The sequence below is a fragment of the Nannospalax galili genome, unplaced genomic scaffold, assembly GCF_000622305.1.
Source record: "Nannospalax galili isolate Female #2095 unplaced genomic scaffold, S.galili_v1.0 scaffold577, whole genome shotgun sequence".
NCBI classification, from domain to species: domain Eukaryota; kingdom Metazoa; phylum Chordata; class Mammalia; order Rodentia; family Spalacidae; genus Nannospalax; species Nannospalax galili.
In genome coordinates, this window is record NW_008340387.1 from 713,700 (window position 1) to 736,269 (window position 22,570).

The 22,570-nt window shown below is 49.9% G+C and overlaps 1 protein-coding gene across 6 annotated transcripts in view; it reads left to right on the forward strand.

Annotated features, from left to right (window-relative positions):
• Nucleotides 1-22,570, forward strand: part of Hivep3 (human immunodeficiency virus type I enhancer binding protein 3) — a 472,744-nt gene that overhangs the window by 373,058 nt on the left and 77,116 nt on the right. Inside the window, exon 1 of one of the 6 annotated variants that reach the window (XM_029564636.1) lies at nucleotides 36-140. The exons of the other annotated variants lie outside the window; for them this stretch is intronic. The gene's annotated coding sequence lies outside the window, so the exon portion shown is untranslated. Of the gene's footprint in view, nucleotides 1-35; nucleotides 141-22,570 lie in introns of those variants that run through there. 6 annotated transcript variants of the gene reach the window in all.

Genomic DNA, 22,570 nt, shown 5'->3' on the forward strand with positions numbered 1-22,570 from the left:
CGCTGCCGAGCCGCCGGAGGCCGGGCGCCGAGCCCGGCGCAGCCCAGCGCAGCCCAGCGCAGCCCAGTCCAGCGCGGCGCAACCCAGCGCAGTCCAGGCCAGCGCGGCGCAGTCCAGCCCCGAGCCGTGGCCATCCACAGGTAAGCACCGAGCGCCCCGCGTGCCCTCCGGCCCTGGCCACCCCGGAGCCCGGCAGCACCGAGCCCATGAGTGGCCGAGGGACTGGCGGGAGCACGCGGGTGGGCGCGTCAGTTCCAACTGTTCCCCATCCCTGGGTGCCAGTGGCCCGGACTCTGAGCTGGTGCACGCGCTCTGTGCTAGCGTCTCCCAGACACTACTTCTGTCATCACCCTAGGGTGACAAGCGTTCCCGCGTCCGCACACCCCTCTGGCTCCCACTGTCCCTGGGCACAGCCCCATTCGCTGCTGCAGTGAGTAGACTCTTGGGTCCTGCGTTTACCGTCGTCGCCCATCGCAGGGACCTGCCAGGGATCCACACACCTTTGGGAACTGCTCAGTGGGTTTGATAGTCCTGGCCGCACTTCCCCCTGGAGGCCAGACTGTCAGAGCTTCTTGTGCTCACTGGGAGTGAGGGAAAAGAGCTTTGCTCTGGCACTTCCTTCCCCTGGCAGAATGGCACTTGAGGCGAGGGGGGGGCGGTGGTACACCTTAGGGGCCTATACCTGCCATGGTAGGGAGCCTGTGGCCGTTGGCAAGGAGCCATCCTGCCTCACAGACTGATGTTTTCAGAGCCCTGCTCCATGGGTGGTTCTAGAAGCACTACCCACTTCTCAAGTCCAGAGTGCTTGTCTTGGGACAAGACTGGTGGTGGCTGCAGGTGGCAGCCTTGACTTCTCACAGAGTTTCTGCATAGTGGCCACAATTGCTTATCTATAAAAACACTGTATTGGTGGATGGTTTGATGGTGGCCATAAAGGAAAACAGGTAGCGGCAAGTCCTAGGCCCAGTACAACTGCTCACCCAGCTCTTAATCATGTTCACTTTGTCCTTTTATCATCTGGGAAATGGGAATGAGTGTCCACCAACAAGAATCTGGAGCCCATAAGTCAAAGTGTTTTATAACTGTGAAGCCCTGCACACATGTGAGTTCCTGTGGATTGGGTGATTTCTGGGCTAGCATTTGTCACTGCTCTGTTCTGTGACCTAGAACACCGTTCCTGGTCTGTCATCTGCAGAGAAGCCGACAGTAACAAGTGTCCTTTGTGCTGGCTAGCAGATTGCCCAGTGTGTTCCATGGAACGTTAGTTCTGAAGGCTGTTCCAAGAGTTAAGGTTTCCCTGTTTGAGTAAGTCTGGCGGTTTCTGCAAGCTCTTTATTTGGCCAGTCACAACCCATATTGGCAAATTAAAGGCTCTGAAAACTCCTGCAATACAAGAACCTGTTTAACTTTGTCAAATCCAGCATTTCTTTCCTTGGCCCCAGGCCCTTTTCAAGTTACATGGGCTAGCTCTGGAAGGAAGCTGTTTCAGAGGCTTCCTGTAAAGTGGATTTGGTGCTGTATAGATACAAACTGAGAGTTAAGTTCTAGTTACCCTCTTCTGGTGGAGAATAAAGCAGCAGCACTCTGAGCAGTTAGCGGCTGGCTCATCTGAGATCACATAGCTAAACATTGTCCTGAGATCACCCCAGGGGTTGGTGGTAAAACAGAGAACCCAGACTCCCGATCCAGCGCTCTCATGTCATTGAATTGCATGCAGAAGTTGGAAAAATTCTCTTCTGCTTGCTGCTTTATGTGAACACCTGCAGAGTGTACTCAGAAAGCATTAAGACTTGGATGATTAATTGGTGGATGAACTGAGTGACCATCAGGTACCTATGGAATGCTCATTGTTTCTGGAACTCCAGCGTGTAAAGTTCAAGCAGACATGCAAGCTAGAGTGACCATGAGCTCAGTGATGGCACCAAGTCTCTGCCTCATACACACCTGTGCACTGCTACACACCCAGCACTTCTATACATGGACCCTGCACTTGTACATGCAGTCTCACATGCCCACACACTTGATCCTGTCCACTCATTCACATATGCCCCATCCTACCCAGTGTTCACACTCACTCCCCATGCTCCACCCTGTGCACTTGTTCACACTCACATATCTGCTCCTACACCCGTACTCACTCTTAGACATACACATCCATCCGGTTGTGCTCCAGACTATAGCCAAGAGTCACTCATCAGAGAACTCCCTTGTCCCCATGGCCCCAGAGTTGGCAGGGTGCCCACACTTGCTCCCCAAGATGCATCCTGAGTGAATAGAAAGCCCTCGAGGGTGTGAGCCAATTCCCTGTGTCCTCAGGGTTTCCCACTTTCATCCATTTCTGCCCAGAGCTGCCCATATTGTCCAGCTGCTATTTGGTCACATGGGAAGGGATAGCACAGCTCTAGGGTGTGCTGTCCTGTTTGTTTTAATCAACTGTCAAAAGCACTGTGGTGGCAAAGACCTCAGTACCTAACAGAATGGCATATCAGAGAGGGAGTGTCCTGGCTTCAAGGATAGCTGTTACCCAAGCCAGCATCCCTGGGGGACGCGCCCAGTGTTTGTTCAGGGCTTGGACGATCCTCGGCGCCATCCTAGGGACTCCAGCTAAAATTGTCTAATCCCTTTGTTTGAGGAGCCTACATTCAGATGGGAAGATAGATGATGAGTAGCAAAGGGCAAGATCAAGCTGTGTGGCTCTGGTGGCCCTGTGGAAACAAATAGGCAGTCAAGGGATTAGGGCATGTCTGGAGCCATGTTAGGAGAAAGCACAGAAGACCTGAGACCTGGGAGTTCTGAGTTGACATTGGTCCTGAGACCCAGGCAATGGAAAAGTGGCAGTGCTGAAAGCTTCAGGAGAAGATGCCAGGCAGAGTAGCAACAGTTAGGACCCTGCAGCCAGAGGAAGCCAGGCTGGGGGACACCAAGGGACCACATAACAGCTGGCCACTGCCCATGCTCTCCCCACTAGCATCTTCTCAGGGAGCCTGCTGCTCGATCTGGGCCCTTCCTGTCATCTGGGCTCCTTCACAGAGGCCAAACTGCAGGCATGTGGTGCTTGGGGACCAGGCTGTCTCAGAGGTCTGGCTCCTTTACCTGGTCCACCCCACCCAAGTCATGCTGAGAAGGTGGCACTCCTGGGGTGCCTCCCTGCCACCCCATTGTAGAATCCCGCGCTTTGTGTAGGCGGTTCAGGTGGTCCATCTGGACAGATAGTGGATTGGCTGTGCGGCTTCCATTATTAATAACTATGATGTCATGCATCTGTGCAGCTCTTGATCGGCTGCAGAGCACTCTCTCCTATTATCCCCTGAGCTCTATGGGCTGATCTGCCAAGGGGGGCAGCCTGGGAAGGGGAGCTCAGACACATGCTGCTGCTGCAGGCCCACCCAGGCTATCTCATGGTCCTGCGACCCTGCTTCTTCAGCTGCAAAGCTAGTTTCAGGAGAACTGACCTCCTGAGGCTCTCTGTGGGGTGAAGTGAGAACCCACACCACATATCAAGGGTCTGGCATGGAATAGGCACTTAGGAACTGTTGGTTCTCATCTTCCAGGTGAAGAAGTCAGATTTATTTACTCTGTGTGCATGTGGAGGTCAGAGGATGACTTGCTGAAGTTAATTCTTTCCTTCTACCTATAGGTCCCAGGGAATCAAACTCAGGTCACCAGCTTTAGCAGCAAGCTCCTTTACCCACTGAGCCATTGCACCAGTCCACAGTAGGCTTTTTATATATATGCGTGTGTCCTGTTGCATTGATTTACCTAAGGTTTCACAGTAAGTTCAGAGCAAAGATTCAAACTCAGGACCAAACCATGAGTTCCAAAGTCTTTTTCATTAAATCAATTCATAAAACCAAGCCTCTCCTGTATCTTTGTGCATGATCAAAGACACTGTTGCTTTGTTGAAAATCTCAGGGTTAGAAGGTCTCTGGGGTTTTGAGGCATGATATTCTTAGTGAAGCTATGAGCATATTTCACAAGAAACATTTGAAATCTTCTAGAGGAGGGTGTAGAATGTGAGAAAATGATCTGAGTAATGTTTTTAAACCAGGAGAACCATGGCTGTCACCTGAGGGCCTCTAACTGCATTGTGGCAAGTTCTGTCTCCAATGTCTATCTAGTTCAGAGCCTCTGGTCATACATCTGGGTACGTGGAGCTGGCCCTGGTGCTCCATGTCCCACACAGCAGAGAAGCCAATACTCAGGAGGCCAGGCAGGCCTTCTATCTGCCTCCTATCTCCAGTCCCAGTATCCCAGGCACACAACAGCCACATGAGCTTAGTTCCACAGGCTCTAGTTTGCACCTCCTGTGTCCTAGCTGGGACCTTGTCCATGCCCCGCCCCCAACCTCAGCTCCGCAGGCTGTGGGGGTTGGGGGAGTGCTTGCACTGAGCTGCAGGGTGGCTGTACCAGGTGCTTTTCTCATCTGCTGTGACCAACAGCACAGAAGCAACTTCAAGGAGGAAGGGTTGGTTTGGGCTCACAGTTTGAGCCTGCTGGCAGGAATAACTGGAGGCTGTGGTGGCAGGAGCTTGCTTACCTTTGGGCAGATCAGGATCCAGAGGGTGGAGAGAAGGAGGGAGAAAGAGAGAGAGAGAGAGAGAGAGAGAGAGAGAGAGAGAGATAACAAGGCATGGAGGGAAGAAAGGAGGGAGGGGGGAGAGAGGAGGGGAGAAAGAGAGAGAGAGAGAGAGAGAGAGAGAGAGAGAGAGAGAGAGAGAGAGAGAGAGAGAGACTGACTAGAGCTTGCTTTCACTTTCTCCATTTTATTCAGGCTAGGACTCAGCATAAGGGACGGTGCTACCCACATTCAGGTTGGGTCTTCCATCCTCAGTTAATCCTTTCTGGAAACACACTCCTAGGAGTATATCTCCTAGGTAAATCCAAATCCACTCAAGTTGACAATGAAGATGAGCCATCACAGTGATCATATGGAGCGCAGAAGACTCCCAGTGTCAGACATGTTACTAGATGACTGTGCCTGAGAGAGAAGATGAACAGTGAGCCACAATGTTCCCACCATTGTTACGAAAATAATCATAAAACTGCATTCTTTATGTCTTAGCTGCTGCAAAAGGGTTTGCCCTACATGACAGCCTTGGGAGGAGAGTACATTTCATGACCCTCATGTCCTCTCCACCCTCATCTTCGCAGATCTCAAGACTCTGGTGTAGAGCTGAGGCTGTAGGAGTACTGAGCCTGCATCACTTCCCTTGCCTGGCATCCATCAGTGGTTCAGAGAGGCCGAGGGGAGGCTGAGGGACCCATGTTGAGTTTGGGCTTCTACTCACCCACATCAGCCTAGTCTACTGGTCCTGAGGCCGAAAAGGGTGTCAGCTGAGAGCAAACACCTGACTTGTCTACAGCCCTCTGTCATTTGTTGGTGTATTCTGTAGTGGGTTGAGCCCTTCTGTGGTCTCAGCTCTGGGCCAAGCACTAGGAGATAACTTGTATCCTCTAGGATCTCAAGTTGAGCAAATCCTTGATTCTCATGGTCCCTGGCAAGGTGCTGTTTCTCTCCAGGTATCAGCTTACTCATCTCTACAATGGGTTCTCTCTGGTGACTTCACCCCACCAGACCCTACCCTGCCTGAGCACTTCTCAGGGCATCTGACAAAAAACAAGGACTTCTCTACCTAGGGGAGCCCTTATGATACTGGCGATGCCACTTAGTCACTGAGGACTTTGCTGTGTGCCTAAGTCCTCTCTTTCTTTTTGCTTACCTAAAATGTGGTTGTGACACCTTCACACAGGGCACTAGGAAGTCTGAGTGAGGCGGAGGTATAGCGTGCTGGCTCCCAGCCCCTTTCCTGCTTTGTGCTCTGCCTGGCTCTGAGCCCTGCTCTTCTGGTTGCTGCTGCTCTGGGAGAGTCATCTTTGCCCATCGCTGGTCAAGTTCAAGTATCCAAGGCTGGTCAGGTGTAGGCAGACTATCAGATTGGAGCTCAAGGGTGTAAGCAGCAGCTCTCTGGTGAAAGGTGAACTTGGAGAGCTTTGTGGATGATCAAAGATATTGTTGCTTTGTTGAACATCTTAGAGTTGGAAGGACTCTGGGGTTGTAAGGTGAGATATTCCCTGAAATGATGAACAGATTTCATAAGAAACATTTGGAATCCCTAGGCACCAGGGATTTAGAATTAGAACTTAGAATGCTGCTGTTAAAAGCCCTCTGGTGACAGCCACTGTCTACCTGGTTAAACACCATTGCTTTCAATACTCACATTATTTTCTCACATCAACATCCTGTTCTGGAAGACTCTCAGTGTTGAGAAGTCAGGGCCAGGCTGCAGAGTAGGGCATCCTGGGCTTCTAATGGATCTGCTATGAAGTTGCTGTGTCCTCTGCAACTCCTTCCTCTCTCTGACACTCAGGTCCCCTACCCTTGTGGGGATCTATAGGTTCCTTCTGTTGCTTCTGAGCTTCCATGGGCCTTTGATGTGCAGGTACTACAGGGAGGGGCTCCAGTGAAGGAGAAGGCTGGCATGCAGAGAGTTTCCAGGCTCTCCTTGCCAGGACTCTATTGGATTGATGAGAGAGGCCAGCAGAAGCCCTGGATGTGGATGGTACTGTGGTTTCTAATTGGCAGAGTTGCTCAGAGGAGAGAAGAGGCAGAAGGGATGTTAATGTCATGAAATTATATTACTTTTTTTTTTCTTAAAGAAAGTCCACAAGGCTCTGAGTCACCTGCTTACAATTCAATTCTCCTCTTATACGAACTCAGTGTGCTTAGAGGAGGGAAGAGCTACGTTCAGGTGACCAGCATGGAGTCAGGAAACTACTAAGTCAAACTGTGCCACCAGTCACTTGAGTTCCCATGCCTGCTGAGTACCACCAGAAGTGTCAGGCACTGTTCAAGGTATGGGTACAGCAGTGCACACAGATGATACTCTCTACTCTCCTAACGCTTATCCTGGGAGAGAGGGAAGCACATGAACCAGGGAAGGCAAGAAGGTGTAACTTAACAGGTCCAGCAGGGTAAGAAGGCTACAGCAAAATACAGCAAGCATGAAGGAGAATGCCAGGGGCAGGGCACTCCCAGGCTCCTTCATGGGGGAGGCTGTGGAAGGTCGTGTATAGCCCTGCAGGAGCATAGACCTGGACAGGCTAACTCCAGGGGGATTTTCCTTCTCCGTGGGGTTAACAGAAACCCTTGGAACGTCTCCAATAGAGCTGACATGGTTAGCTCAGCCAGGCAGCTCAAACTGATGTCTGTCCTGCTTTGGATACAGAACATGGAGTCCCCTTTATGACAACTGTATAATAACATTGATGGTAATGACTGAACCGCCAACAGACTGAGCTGTGAGACTGTCAATGCCTGTTTGCCATCTCCTTCAGACCTCCAGTGAGGTAGAGGGATTACTGCTACTCTGCAAACTTAGAGGCTGAGAGCCTTGGATGAGGAGTGAAGAGCCCAGGGCCATGTCACAGTGAGAGACAGAGTAGACCCCAAGCTGGGATTTATTGCCCACAGGATGCTGGAACTCCACCCCATCCCCTCATCCCTGAATGCGGCAGACGGTGGTCCCCATCTCCTGAAAGCAGCAGTAAACCCAGAGACTAAGAACACATGGTAACTACATGCCAGGTATTGTCCTGGATTGGGTCTTGGGACAGAAAAGAGTCATTGGTGAAAAACCATAAAACATGAAATGAAATTCTGGCTCTGGGCCACTACTCAAATCCCAACGTCAGTGTCTTCATTTTGATAGGTGTACCATGTTATGCAAGATGTGAACTTCACTGGGTAGAGAGTACATGAGACCTCTTTTGAATAATCACAAATTTTCCCAAATGAAAAGCTGACTTACAAATGAATGAATGAGAGGCTGGGAGCTGGCTCAATAGATGAAACTCTTGCCCATAGTATGAGGACCAGAGTTTGGATGTCCAGAGCCCATATAAAAACCAGGCAGGCTTGTCTATAATCCCAACTCTTGTATGTCAGAGACAGGGGATCCCTGAGAACAAGCTGACTAGCTCTATTAGCCAAATCAGTGAGCTCCAGTCTCAGTGAGACACCTTGACTCCATAGAGAGCAGAGAGTGAGAAAAGAAGACACCCAATGTCAACGGTATGTGGTCTTCACATGTACTAGAACTCATGTGCATTGTGTACCTGCATAGATGTGGACGCATATATACGTAAACATAACACACACAGAGGGGGATGAATAGACCAGTCAATCAATCAGTCAGTCATATACATATACTTCTACCACCTGGCTTCCTGGGGTTACTCAGAAAAGTCATAAAAGACCCATAAGCATTTGACTCTTTGACCTGCTGGCCACCCCAGCAGGGCACCGAGAGCAGCACCAGCACGTGGAGAAGCAGTGGCAAGCCAGTGCCTGCACCACAGTACTGAATGAATGCTATGATGCCGTCCTGGGAAGTGTGGAGCCAGTGAGTGTCCAGCTTACTATGTCACCCATCTTTCTGGCTGTCCCGAGTCTGCCCTGTACGTGTGGTGAAAATTCACCAGCTCCTTCTGCTATAACTGGCAGGTGGATGTCGAGTGTTACTGCAGAGCTCTGTCCTATGACTGAATTGCAGCAGCCGGTAGTACGTAGGCAGGAGAACATACAAGAACAGTGAAGGAAGAGGGCAGAGGTGATCTGTTTTTCTTTGGTGCTAGAAATCACTTAGACCCAGGGAGGGGTCCCTTGGAATGGAGGAAAGAGACGAGGGCCTGGCAGTTCTGAGGCTTCAGGCCTGGTTCCCCATTCACAAAACAGGTGGCTTGGCTCCGGTGAGTCTCTGGGGACCCTCCTATTGAAAGCCACTGAACTCAGAGCAATGGTGGCCCACTTCCCCCAGTACACTGAGCCATACAGCTTAGCCTCTCTGACCAGCAGGTTCTGGAGGGATTGGAGCCATTCCACATACCTTTGCCTGGGCATGTGGCCATCTGGGGTTTCCCTGTGATACAGGTGAGACTGAAGATGTTCAACTGTGTAGGAAGCTATCAGCATGAATCTCCTGGAAAGTATTTGAGGTTAAAAAGGGTAGAATATCCATCCCAAGATGGGCTCTTTGGTTTTTGTTCTTGTTATCGTTGTTTGTTTGCTTGCTGGCTTGTTTTTGAGTTAATGTTCATGTAACCCTGCCTGGCCTTAAACTCACTATTTAGCTGAAGATGACCTTGAACTTCTGCTCCTCCTGAGAACAGGGATTACAGGTGTGTACTACTATGCCCAGTTTATTATCTTAGGTGCAGGGGATTGAACCGAGGCTTTGTGCATGCTAGGCAAGCATTTGACCAACTGAGCTACAGCCCCAACCCAAGGGCTCTTTGTTTTAAACAAACTCCAATCTTGTGAAATAACAAAATCCAGCCTTTCTTAGGGTAGGTTTGTAAAACACAAGAGTTACAGATGGAAAGATGTGTTGTGGGTAGAAAATGAAGATCCTATAGCCAACTACTTTGGGGGAGGTTTAAAGGCCCTTCTACTTCTCAGGGTCTTAAGTTGTGGGGGTACACTGGAATTGGCCAGATTGTATATAAGTGCTATGAATTTGAGCGTGCGTATGAGTAGGTGTCATGTGCAGCTTTTCAAGCTGGATTGATCAGAGAACATACATGTATACACGCATCCACATGTATGTAAGCATTTAAGAAGGTGGATTAGAGTTTTACAGAAAAGCATTTTGGGAAGTACTGAAGCTATCTAAGGTCAAAGCTAAAAACATACCCTGAGCATGCAGTAACTGTAAACTTGTTTCTGCCTGTGCTTTTCAGCTTGTCAGTTTCTCACATTTTTCTGATTTTGTTAACGTAGTTTCTTTTTTCTCAGAAGAAAAGTGGCAAATGGCATGCAAACGCTCCCTCCCCCATGTCTATATGCTGTGTCCCCAGGAGGCGTGAACACTGTATGGTGCAGGTTCATTACCATGAGGGTGGCCAGGATCATGGGACAAATTAGTGACCAGTCTGTGACCCAGAAATCCACGTGTGATGCTGATGTTTCAGGGACTCAAAAAGACCTAAGAATGCCACTGAAGCCTGCAAATGCCTTTGTGGGGAGTTGCTTTGCACGTGTGGTCTCCTGGTACTTGCCTACATACAAGCGTGTCTGTTTTACTCATGGTAGTGGCTCTTCCAACCAGAGTGCCCTGTGAGCCAGACAAGAATGCCTTTGATTTGATGATGATGGTGCCTCACTGGGTCCAGCTTCTCCCCACACCCTACTCCCAGTCTTGCACAGGCAGCCTGTTCTTAAAGCCCTTTCTCATCTCACTCTTGGTCCTACCTTGAGTGCATAAACCTTGTCCCCTCCTCCAGCATGCCCCAGGCATGTCAGTGTCTCAGGACCATCAGGCAAGTTCCCAGTGTAGTTCATGACTTCATCTCATCAGAAACTTAACCTCAGTCTCCTTACCTGGTGTACAAGAACCAGTCTCTTAAAGACTGTGTGTACAATAAAGGAAGCGATAAATAACAGAAAGGGGAATTTTAAGGGGGATTTTCTTTTTCTATGGGTTAGACACAGGGGATGTTAGAAGGCTTCAGAGCTAACACATTTGCAGATGGAGGAATTAGCCCATCAGGTTCCTCAGACTCTGTCCCGACCTTCATCTAACCATGTGTGACCTCACACAAGTGACCTGAGTCTTTGAACCTCCTTTCCTTGGCCACAGACTTTGACTGTGCTGTCACCTGACAGGACCCTGGTTCCATGCTGTGTCATTGATAGGGAGCCTAGAACCGTGCCAGGTGCACAGAAAGTGCCATGTTCATTGTTACCACTAGTGAAAAGAATTCCACTGGCAAAATGAAAATGCAGCCACATGCAAAACAGTTTCTAAAATGTACAAAGATATAAGAAGGTAGCTCACAAGGCAAAAACGGCCCATGAAACATATGACAAATGTTTACCCTGCTAAAACATAAGGGATTGCAAGTTAAAAGAGATTATTTCACCTAAAATGCCCCCTCCCCAAATCACAGTATAATGAAAAAAAGAAAGATAAAGAAACAAAACCAAATGCTAGCAAGGGCCAAGGGGACTTGAGAGTCCAAACTGATTTCAGTGAAAATTTTAAGTGATCATACTTGCTTAATGCAGCCACTCCCAGCTCCAGAGAGACACTCGTGCAAGGCATTGCTTATTACAGAGAAAAACTGGTGACAACCCCCATGCCTGGCCACGGGATGCTTAGACAACTTACTGTGCTTTGTGGTATGGAATGTCTTGTGTCCATTACAAGGAAAGACATACATCTGCAGGGCTGGCACAGGAGAAGAGTCAGAACACACTTCTTACAGGAAGAAGGTTTCTATGCGATACAATCCCATTCTAACCCAGAAAATGTTCTACTTAGTTAAATGTGACTATGCACACGCAGATGAATGTCTATGCTCACGGAAGCTACCTCAGAAAATGCTCAGTCAACCATGAGTGGAAGTAGGGAGGGTGGAGCGGAGGCCTGTCCACTTCTTACATTAAACGTGTCTGTGTGTGTGTGTGTGTGTGTGTGTGTGTGTGTGTGTGTGTGTGTATGTGTGCACGCTGCACATGTATAATACATACTTATTTTGGTTCTTTAAAGTCAGGGTCTTTGTAACCTAGGCTTGCCTTAAGCACACAGTAACCCTCCTGCCTCTGACTCCCAACTCCTGGGATTACATGAGTAAACCACCTGCCTGATTTGTACATGCATTTGTTTTGTTTTGAGATGAGGTCTCATGTAAGATAGCTCCTTCCATCTCCCTCTGTAGCCAAGGATGACCATGAACTCTTGATCTTCCTGCTTCTGCCTCCCAAGTGCTGGGATTAGAGGCATGTACCACCATGCCCATGCACATGTGTGTTTTTAAGTAAAGATTAAAGGAAAGCCTAAGAAAATGAAAACAAAGATCTCTACAGTATAGGATTATTGTGACAACTAGATGAGATACCACTTGATGGATATCTAACATGGTACTGGCACCTAGGGAGTGCCCTGTGACTGGATCTTCTGCCTGTTCTTTCTTCCTCCACACAGTTTGAGCCAGCCCCACCCCACCATATCTATCTAGTGTTTCCCCAGACTCAGTAAGCATAAGCATGCAGTGGTGGTTGCAACAGTGTCAGCCACCCTCAGGCTGTGTCATCCACCAAGTGCGTGCTCTGTGGAGCCACCAGTCTAGAGAACTCAACTGCCTCTCACCTAGGCAGTCCCCAGAGTCCTTTCTTCCTAGTAAGGAAAGGGCTGCCATCCTGCTACCCGCTCCTGGGCATTGTCCAGCCATGTTTCTTGTCTCTACCCACCTTGCAGTATGGATCCTCTGTCACCCCGACCTCCCCAGGGTGAGCCTCAGTCACGTGGATCATGTCTGGCTTGTTTCTTCTCTGTTTCTGTTCATGGCCAGGCTTTCCCGCCCCTAGGGATGTGGGCTTTCCTGGTACCCTTCCCCCACCAGCTTCCACCTGGCCCTGATGAATTCCGTGATGCCTGCTTAAAATCATCCTACTTCCAATTTGCTAATTTAATTCGAGTCTTACAGAATTTTGGCAACCCTGCCAAGCCGGGTGCCAGATGCAGATTTAATGAGCATATTTTCAGTTCTGTCTTTCCTGTCTCCATGAAGATGCTGAAGGAATGGGCTCTGGAACTTACTCCTGAGGGACTGCCTCCCTGGAGCCTCCCTCCTTGCCTTTGACCTGGTACCTTGGGGTGTGGCCCTCCCACCAGGTCTCTCCCCAGCTAAGGGAAATGCTTCTTGGAGAAGGCGCCTTCATTGCATCATCTTCCCTGTCCAAGAAGCCCCAACCTAGTTCCCAGCACTTAGGCTTCACAGGAAATGCATTTGGAGAAAATTGCTTATTTCCTCTGGTCCATGTCTTCCAGCAGCCATGTGCAGCTCAGCAGATATTTGCAGATGGGTGGTTTTAGCAAACGCACAGTGAGTGCTTTCTAACAGTTTTCTCTAAGCATGGTCCATTGAACAACCTGCAACAGGACTGTGGTGGTTGGGGACTGTGCCTCACAGAGCCAGGCTCAGACAGTGGGATCCGGTGAAGCCTGGAGTCCTGAGACCAGACCATTCACCTGCCTATTCTGTTTCCACACTGGTTACCTCATTTCAACCCATACCCTTTCCTTAGGGGAGACATTTTTATCCCCCAGAGTAAGATTCAAAGAAGTCAGGTGGGCAGTTCAAGGCCACAGAGTGGTGAGTGTCAGAAGTGGGACTCTGCCTGAGGCTTTTGATTCTAAATATAGAGCTCTTTCCATCTCCCTGGAGCAGCGGCTCAGGGCCCAGCACTACCACCTGTGATCCCAGTGAGCAGGTCTGTGCCTTGTCACGTTCATCCACACAGATGCAGCTCCTGCCCCACACAGATGTCCTCCCAGTGCAGACAAGGTCATGAAGCCTGAGCGTGTCAGCTGCAGAGCCACCAAGTACTGTGGCACTGTCAGGGAGGTGCCTAAGGATGCACACCACCCTGTTTTCTAAGTTGCAGCAAGAAGGGCTGCATGGAGCTCACCATGGAACTTCCCTGGAGGAATGAGAAGGAGGAGCAAGTGGGGCTTCCACGCAAGCCTTGTCTTAGGACAGTTCTATTCCATTTCTGAGCCCTGGTCTGATGAGGTGGCTGCACTAAGCCATCTTCCAATGTTTTAAATAGTAGAACCTCTTCCCAGCCCCTCAACATTTTTTTAACCCAAATAAAATCAAACACTGAATTCCCATCATATAGCAGAGAAACAGAACTGAAGAAATCTTGAGTAACCTGGGCTTTTTTTCAGGGGGCAAGTTGGAAATATTTCATTGGCAACTACCACTGATTACCAGTGTGCCTCCTTTCTCAGTTCACTGTGACTCCGCCTCAGGCTTTGGAGCCTGGCGTAGTCAGGTCTTTCCTGGGCTACATCATTTGGTGCTGTGTGGCCTGACACACTATTTCCCTTCTCTGAGTCTTAGTTTCTTGTGAAATGGAGATGGTAATGGTGAAGCTGAAGTAAGGACTGGATGAACCAATGGAGAATGCTTAGCATGAGCCCAGCACAGAAGAGAAGCATTTACTTCTTAATGGAATAGGATGTGAGGACCAGAAATTAAACAGTCATGGGGGACTCCTTGGGCCACAAAGAACAGTGATGTATAAGTGCTCAGCCTTTCCATGGGTAACATTTACTCTCAAGAGCTCTTAGAAGGAACTTGGGATGAGGACAGTCGTGAGCTGAACTTCCCAGACAAGTCTCCCAGGGCAAGGAGGAAAATCAGGTGAGTACAGGGCAGAGACAGAGTTGGAGACCCACTAGGAGAGCAGTCTTCTGGCTGCTCTCCTCAGAGGGTCCCAAGTACCCCTGGGTGAGGCCTAGGACCATTCCCAGCTATGCTGTGGGGACAAGATCAGAGCACCACGGGCTTCTGTCCAGCAGATTGCAGTGTCTGGTAGCAAGGAGTGAGAGAAGGAAGGGTTGGGACCTGCTAGGGAGGTACAGCTGAGGAGGAGACTCCACGCTCCCTGAATGGAGTGATTGAGAGTACTTACCATGTAGCCTGATCTCTGGGTATAATTCCTGTAGCCTCTCCCTTGAGCCAGGCTTCAGGACAACTGTTTCCCAAGCCTGGGAGAGGGCTCCCAGTGGACCCTCCCCTGTGGGCCAGAGTGGAGTGAGTGGGGAGGGGAGGCATAGGCAAGGGAGGCTTTTCATCTCAGTGGGGTTATTTCTGGCTCTTCTCTGGCTTCTTGCAGTCGCTGTGGAAACTGCCTGTGCCCGGCTCAGTGTGGAAACACATTAAAGTTTGCAAGGGTGATGTGTGCTAAGAAGATAGTGGAGAAACCATGGTTGCTGCACACAGAATTGTGTGTGTGTGTGTATGTGTGTGTGTGTGTGTGCTCACACATGCACACACGTGTCATTGCCCTCCTACTACCCACCCACCCAGTGTATCTCCCTAGCTCATCCTGGGCTGCCTTTCCCTTGAGCTCTCTCATGCAGAGTGGGAGCCACGACTGCCCCCCCATATGCAGTGATATCTATTTTCTAACCATGGACTTATGAACATGTTGGGTTATGTAGCAAAGGGGAATTGAGTTTGAAATCAGCTGGCTGTGAAATATTGTTATCCAGGATTATCCATATGGACCTGATGTGATCACAAGGGCCTTTAAATATATGTATTATATTATTATTTTAATAATATAAATGTGTGGGGTGTCATGTGATATTCAGATATGGTAGAACAAGACATACAGCTAGTATCAGCCGGACACAAAGTGAGACAGACTCCTGGCCATTGATGGCTTTGAGGGAAGTCATAGCCAAGACATGGGGAATCTTCTAGAAACTAGAAGAGATGAAGAAACAGATTTTCCCTGGAACCTCCAGAGAGGCTCAAGGCCTTGTTGTTACCTCGATTTTAGATCCAGTGAGGCACATTTTGGGCTCCCAATATTCAGAAGTCTCAGGTCATAAGTTAACATGTATCAATCCATGAAGCTGTTGTTGACCTGTCCCAGCAATGTCCCCAAACTCAAGTGACCAGGGACTGAGACTGTGATGAGGAACTAGATCCCCTGTGCCCAAAGCAAAGTTGTAGGCCTTCTGTCTTGCTTTCTGGGGGTCTGATCTTTACTGGGGGTGGATCTTACTATAGGTCACAAGTCCCCTTGGTGAGCATGCAAGAGCCCTCTTTAGAGCCCTGAGCAGAAGCTACTGCAAGCATGTGGCATGAATGGCATCCTCTTGTCCCAGACTCCAAACCCACCCTGTCCCCTCTAGGTCACTTTTCTTTTCTCTGATGCCTCTGATGGTGTGTGTGTGTGTGTGTGTGTGTGTGTGTGTGTGTGTGTGTGTGTAATAACTGGTACAAAAGCATTTTTGTTCCCCTTGAGTTGGTTGTGGCACACACCTTTAATCCCAACACTCAAGAGGTAGAGGCAGGCATATTTGTGAGCTTGAGGTCATCCTGGTCTACATAGTGAATTCCATGCCAGCCATGGCTACAGTGTGTGTGTGTGTGTGTGTGTGTGTGTGTGTGTGTGTGTGTGTAATAACTGGCACCCTGGGCATGCATACGTGAGCTGTTGAACAGATAGAAGGGTCTAGATTTGCAAAAAGGCTACCTGTACTGCCATGGCCAGTCCTTCCCTCCTTTAAGGCTAGAGTTTATGTAAATGCCTCCTGAAGTCCACAAGCCATAACTCATCTTCCAACAATGCTGTGTGTCACTCGGACTGCATGGAAACCTTTCTGTCCTTGCCTTGCTGGGCACCTTCTCATATATCCAGGCTTGGACAGAAGCCAGGAAACATGGATCCAAGGGTCTGGTGATAGGCAAGGTGAGTGGGGAAGTGATGCAGAACTGTGGGAGATATTTGACTCTCAGGTGATACAGATCTGATAGAGAAAGTCTGGCTCATACTCCATTTTATAGATGAAGAAACTGAGGCCCAAAGTGGAAATGCTTTGCCAAGGGTATCTGAGGAGCAGTGGGAAAGCTGGGACCAGAACGCAGTTGTAACCCAGGGGCAAGTCCTTTCTCCTTAGTCAAAGTGTAAGTGAATGGCTAAACTTGTATTTATTGAGCATATATTCTCTGTTAATCAGGTGCTAGGGGCTGGGCTACAGCTTCAGCACAAGACAAACAGGATCTGGTCCTCCTCTGAATTTTTTTATTCTGTAAGGAAAGAACAAGTAATTATACAATCGTTTAATTATAGTGGTGATAAAAAGCTTTGCCCAAGACAGTCAGAAGCCATTGGTTGTAAATGATTGTACAGACTGGGTGCTGCACACATACATGTGGGGAAACCATGAAGGAGTTCATAGTATTATTTGGAGCACAGGATCAGTATGTCCTTAAAGTAACAGTCCAAGATCAAAGACAAGTGTGAGAACTAGGAGGAAGAGGAGCCCAGGCTTCCAGCCCTTCCTTCTAGACTCTGGCCGCTCACCTCCCTGTTTGGTGGTCAGATCACATGTGGTCAAACCATCTTTTAGAAGTCTCAGAGAAGGAGTGTTGTCACTAGCCGGGCCTGGGGACCAGGAGTCGTGCCCTGCCTTGTGGGTCAGAGCTTCACTCTCCCTAGCTTCGGATCAAAGGCTTGGAAGTCTGCGATGACAGAAGGGACTGGAATCTTCAGCAATAAAGGCTTTCTCTGTTGGACGAATCCCAGCTCACAGTATTCCCTGTCTTCTGAGTGCGGGGCCTGGAGGGAGCCTGGCTTCTAGCCACGAAGGTCACTATGGCTTCTGTGGCCTCGTGCACTCATACCTTTGCCTGTTTCTGCATATGTGGCAGCTTGTGGATAAGTTCATGAAATGGAAGGAGTGTGTGTATGCCTGTGTATATGTGTGTGCACCTGTGTGTGTGTGTGTGTATGTGTGTGCACCTGTGTGTGTGTGTGTGTATGTGTGTGCACCTGTGTGTGTGTGTGTGTATGTGTGTGCACCTGTGTGCCTCTGTATGTGTGTGCCTGTGTGTCTGTGTGTGTGAAATCCAAAAGTGAATTTTGGGTGTTGTTTTTCGGGAGCTGTCCACCTTGTTTATGAGACAATCTCTTGCTGGGACCTGGGGTTCCCTGATTAAGTTGGGCTGGCTGGCCAGTGAGTCCCTGAATCCTCCTGTGTCCACCTCCCCTGCCCTGGGACTATAGGCATGCATGGCCATCCCTGGATTTTCATGTGGGTGCTGGGGATCTAAACTCAGGTCTTCATATTTGTGCAGCAAGCACTTCACATGCTGAGCCATCTCCCGAGTCTAAACACTGTTTTTGATTAAAGCATCCTGCCTACCTAGTGAGGACAGTGCCTAATAGAGCACCTGTGTGACTGCTGTAGTGGCCTGGGGCCAGTGCCTCTTCTCCCCCATACTAGCTGGGGGACTTAGAACAAGCACCCTTACTTTATCTGTAACATGAGTGATGGAGGCCTACGTCACCCTATTGTTAAACTCAACAGGCAGAGGAGACGTGCAAGTGGGTGTTAGTACCCTGTAGGTATGGACAGGGAAAGTGCTGACCACGTGGGGACAGTTTTTCAAGGATGTTGAGAACTTTTATGTTCCATAGTTAGAGACCCACCTCAGTTTCAAGGAAGAGCAGAGAAAGACCCACAGTCCTTTCTGCTTGCTTTTTCTGTAATTAGGAAGGATTATCCTACCATGTGGCAGGGACTTAGAACTGAAGGGTCTTTAAAGATGGGCTTATTCAAATTGTTGGGTTGATGGATGAGGAAACTGAGACCTACGGGTGGGCGTGGTGATTTGTTCCCAGTCACATGACAGTGCTGTGGTCAGATGGGGTCCACCCACCTACTCCACCCTGTGTGCTGCCCTATAGTTCTGTAAGTTAAAGACCAATATGTGGAGACAGCCAGGTAGGGAGGCCAGTGGAGTGGAAGGAATAGGAAGAAAGGAAGGTGGTGGACCCAGTCTTGAGAGGCCAAGGGAAAACACAGGGACACGGGCATTCCTGTAGAGTGGCCAGTGAAGGAACACCCTTCAGATTCCCTCCCCTGCTCCCAGATGCCCCAGAGCTCAGCCCATCTCCAGATTCCCAGGCCTCAAAGCCAACACAAAGATACCATCTGCCCTCAGCCCAGTGTAGGAAGCACAGGTGCCCTAGGAAACCCCTTGGTCCAGGAGGACAGACCGTCTCCAGGTTAGCACATTGCCCTGTCTGTTGCTTGGGTCCAGAAAGTCAGGTCTGTGTGGGTCAATGCTGGGCCGCACACTGAAAGGCAAGCCAGTGTGGGAGTGGGTGCTCCCTGTCAGTCACTCACTCAGCCCTTGACACACACCAAGCGTTGTACTCATTGGACATGGGGAGGGCAAACAGTGATGCTTGTTTTGACCCTGCAGGCACCCACTGTATACAGAAAGACAATGTGTAGCCCCTCACAATCTGCATAGCAGCACAGCTCTACACCAAGGGTCAGGGACCATAGAGGAGGGAGAGGCTCCAGCACCTTCGTGGGATAGTCAGCAGACACCAGAAATGGCCAAGGACCATGGAGTCTAGGCAGAGCCTGATGCAAAAGCAGCACTCAGAGCAACATGGAGGGTGAACCAAAGAAGGCAGGGAATCGCATGAGGAGCTCAAGGAGGAGGCTGGAGGTGCTGAGGCCTTGTGGACAAGGTGGCAGAGGGTGGAGAGGAGCTGACAGGCTTGAGAGACTCAGAGTGTTTGCTGAGAACCTGGTGATACCTGGATGGATGAGGGGGTAGGAGTCAGCCCGGGCTTCTGTTTACCTGTTGCCTGGACAATGCCCAGAGCCCAAGTCTGAGAGGCAGAGTCTGACCACACAGGTCTGTGAGGTCCTGGGCTGCAGGGTTCAGTGAAGCTGGGTAGGGAAGGATTTGAGCCCCTGGAGGTCCCACCTCACTCACATCTCTGTCTGCCAAGTTGAAGAGCATGTGGATACCACTGGGCTGTTGATTCATCCTTGCCTGCTCCTCTCTTGTCACCCAGGGGTAGTAAATTTTGAGAGCTCTGTCTAGTCACCCCTATTGTCACCAGTTATGTCCAAGGATCTGTGAGTGAGATAGATATGAATCACGGGCCTCTCAAGCCTGTTTTCAAAGGCAGCTTGGTGTGCCTGCCAGACCCACAGCATCAGTACACGTTGTGTTCTACACGGGGCAGAGAAGGTAGATGATGCAGTATAGAGGACATGGCTCTAATGATTACTGCTGGAAGAGGGCATGAGGTCCTAAGGGCTACATGGAGGAGGTGGCATGTAAGCTGGGCTGCCCTGGACTCATGGGGGCATGAATTTTGGGGGGCCATGTGAAGGAGGTATATATGAGCTGGGCTAGCCTGGGCTCATACAGGTTGAATTTGTTCACACCACAAAGAAACGCCCAGCAGAAAGAACAGCACAGACAAGATCTAAGCTTTGAAGTAGTGCTTGGCATTGGGGCAGCCTGGCTTGCTTGTGAGGGACATCCAAGTGTTAGAATGAATGCACTATTTGGGGGCCACTAAGGGGTCTGTGGCAGGGAGTGGCATGGTGAGGGGACAATCTATGTGGCTATACAGAGGGTAACCTCAGAGGAAGGAGAGTTCAGATGCTGCCGTGTGTTAGTCTCAGTGCAGGGTGGCCATGGGGGTTGAGCCAGGCCGGTGTAAAGTATCTCTGTCCACATTTGTGGGCACATATTGAGCCTCTGGGCCAGGTACCACCTTAAGCTTTTAGAAGGATGGGGATCTCTCCCAGACCCAGGCAGCACTAGCACCTCTTCTTCTCTACAAATGAGCTCTCAGAGACCCATTTAGAGGAACCCAACTATAGGTGAAAGAGGCAGGATTTGAACCCATGAGTCCATGTTCTAACTGCTCCTAGGTAAAGAGTGGCCCACCAGGGTCAGGGCTGTTCAGGAGGGCTTTCCCATGGTGGTCCTCCATCCCTATAAGTTATGACAGACCTGCAAAGCTGTTGTGCTTCATTGATTTGAAACCAAAGCCTGTATATGGTGGTGATCATGCAAATGTCTGAAGCAATGGAAACTTTCTATGGAAAGAGGTGCCACTCACACAGCCACCCGCTTAGAAAGGGGAAGGGCCGCCACAGCCAAGTGGGCTGTTTTGTAGCAGCTTTCTTTGGCTTGGCCTTTTCTGTCTGTGAAGCTCTGAGCTGGCAAGGTGGGGAGGGGTAGCAAGAGTAGGTGTGCAGCAGGTTAGACCCTGGGCCAGAGGCTAGGCAGGGGCCCTGGAAAGCCCAGTCACCATCAGTCCTCCCCTGTAAGCTAGGGAGACCTTTGTGGATGAAGGGAGCCATCCTCCATCCAAAAGCTGTTGTTCTGCCGTGGAAGACTGACCATAGCTCCCTGCTCTGGGCCTCAGTTTCCTCAGCTGTCAGAGGGTGACAAGGCGTCTGCCTGGAGCCTGGGTCTACAGACAGTACATCCTGCTTCTAACTTCTGCCGCTGCAGACAGGATTTCTTGTCCAGCCTCCACACCAGCTGTGTGACCCTCTGAAGCAGGCCACGTTCCCTTCACCTTTGCAGCCCAGGACTCCAGCCAAGTGACAGCAGGGTTTTGTGGAAGCCTTGAGTGGGATTGACTGACCTCCCTTGTTGGTATCCCAGGGGCCTCCTGCTATACCCAGGAAGGAGAAGAATCCTCTCTGTACCCCTGTGTGTGTACCCAGGTCTGTGGGCCTTCCAAAGAGAGAGGGTTGCCATGGTTGCCACACAGACAGCTGCCATGGCAAGAAACAACTCCCTGGACCTTGGCCCCTCAGGGTCTCCTCAGCTCCTCCTTCTGCTCTGTCATTCTCCAAGGTTTCAGGACAACTGTGCTCCCACATGCCATGGACAACTCCCCTCCCTTCTCTTTCCCCACAGAGCCTCTCTTGTGCCCATCCCAGTGTGAAGTCTGGAGTCCTGTACCACTCCCTGTCATTCACTTGGATTTTCCATCCCTCTTTTACTCCAGATCCCTCACCCCGGCCGGGCGGGCGGGGGGGGGGGGAACGGAGAGACTGCTGCAGCTACCCAAGAGTCACCTATGCCCTTATAAGTAATCCCAATAAACTCATTGGTTCACTGGCCTTGGGTGGAATCATTTCTTTGCTCTGTTTGTACCTGCCTGGGATGAACTGGCATTTTTGTGTCTCTTCCTAGGAAAAGACTCAGGATGGGAGGGCTCCTCTCTTCTGACTCATGAGGAAAGTGCAGCTCAGAGAAGTTAAGCAATCCAGCGGCGACCACACAGCTATTAATAGATGAAAGCAGGGACTGAACTCAAGTCCTCCTGATGACTCAGTACTGACTCTGGGCTATCCCCGACTACCCTCATGACATGTGATAAATGAGGTGTACCCTAGGCCCCTCCCAGGTGCCAGTATCCTGCCATGATCCACTAGGCGATTCCCAGTGTTCCTGCCTGTGTGCCCCTGCATCTTGGATTTTTGCATTTTTAAAAATTGATTCACAGGCCACAACAGTAGAAATAAAAAGGAAAACAGAAAGATTTGTCCCCCAGTTCCCTGCCCCATGCAAATCAAATTCTGCTTTCCTGTGTGCTGACTCTTCCTGCACATGCCCTCTTCAGAGGACAGGAGGGTGGCCAGGGCCTCTGCATACACCTTCACCTTCTCTGGAATCAGAGTATGAGGCCCTGGGTGGAGCCCAAAGTCTCCTGGCCTCATCCCAGTCCCTGGAAATCCTGTGCCATGGTCACTCCACCCATACTGCAGTGCTCTGACTCCATGGGCACACAGGAGTAGAGTGCACAGAGACCCTCTGGTGGCTTTCTAAGCGACCCACAGTGGAGCTAGCCTGCATCCTTCTTGCCCTGGGTGTGTACAGCCTTGTATATAGATCCCTGCTGCTCCACAAGGTCCTTCCTACTCAGCTATTTTCTACAGAGAAGACACATATCGTACTTTCTTTTTTTTATTATTATTATGGCAAAATACATTGAATTTACTATCGTAACCATTTTAAGTGCCTAGTTCAGGGGCATTAAACTCAGTTGTGAAGGCTGGGCATGGTGGCATACCCCTTTAATCTCAGCACTTCGGAGGCAGAGGCAGGTGGATATCTGTGAGTTCAAGGCCAGTCTGGTCTACATAGTGAGTTCCAGGCCAACTGGGGCTACAGGGAGACCCTGTCTCAAAAAGACCAA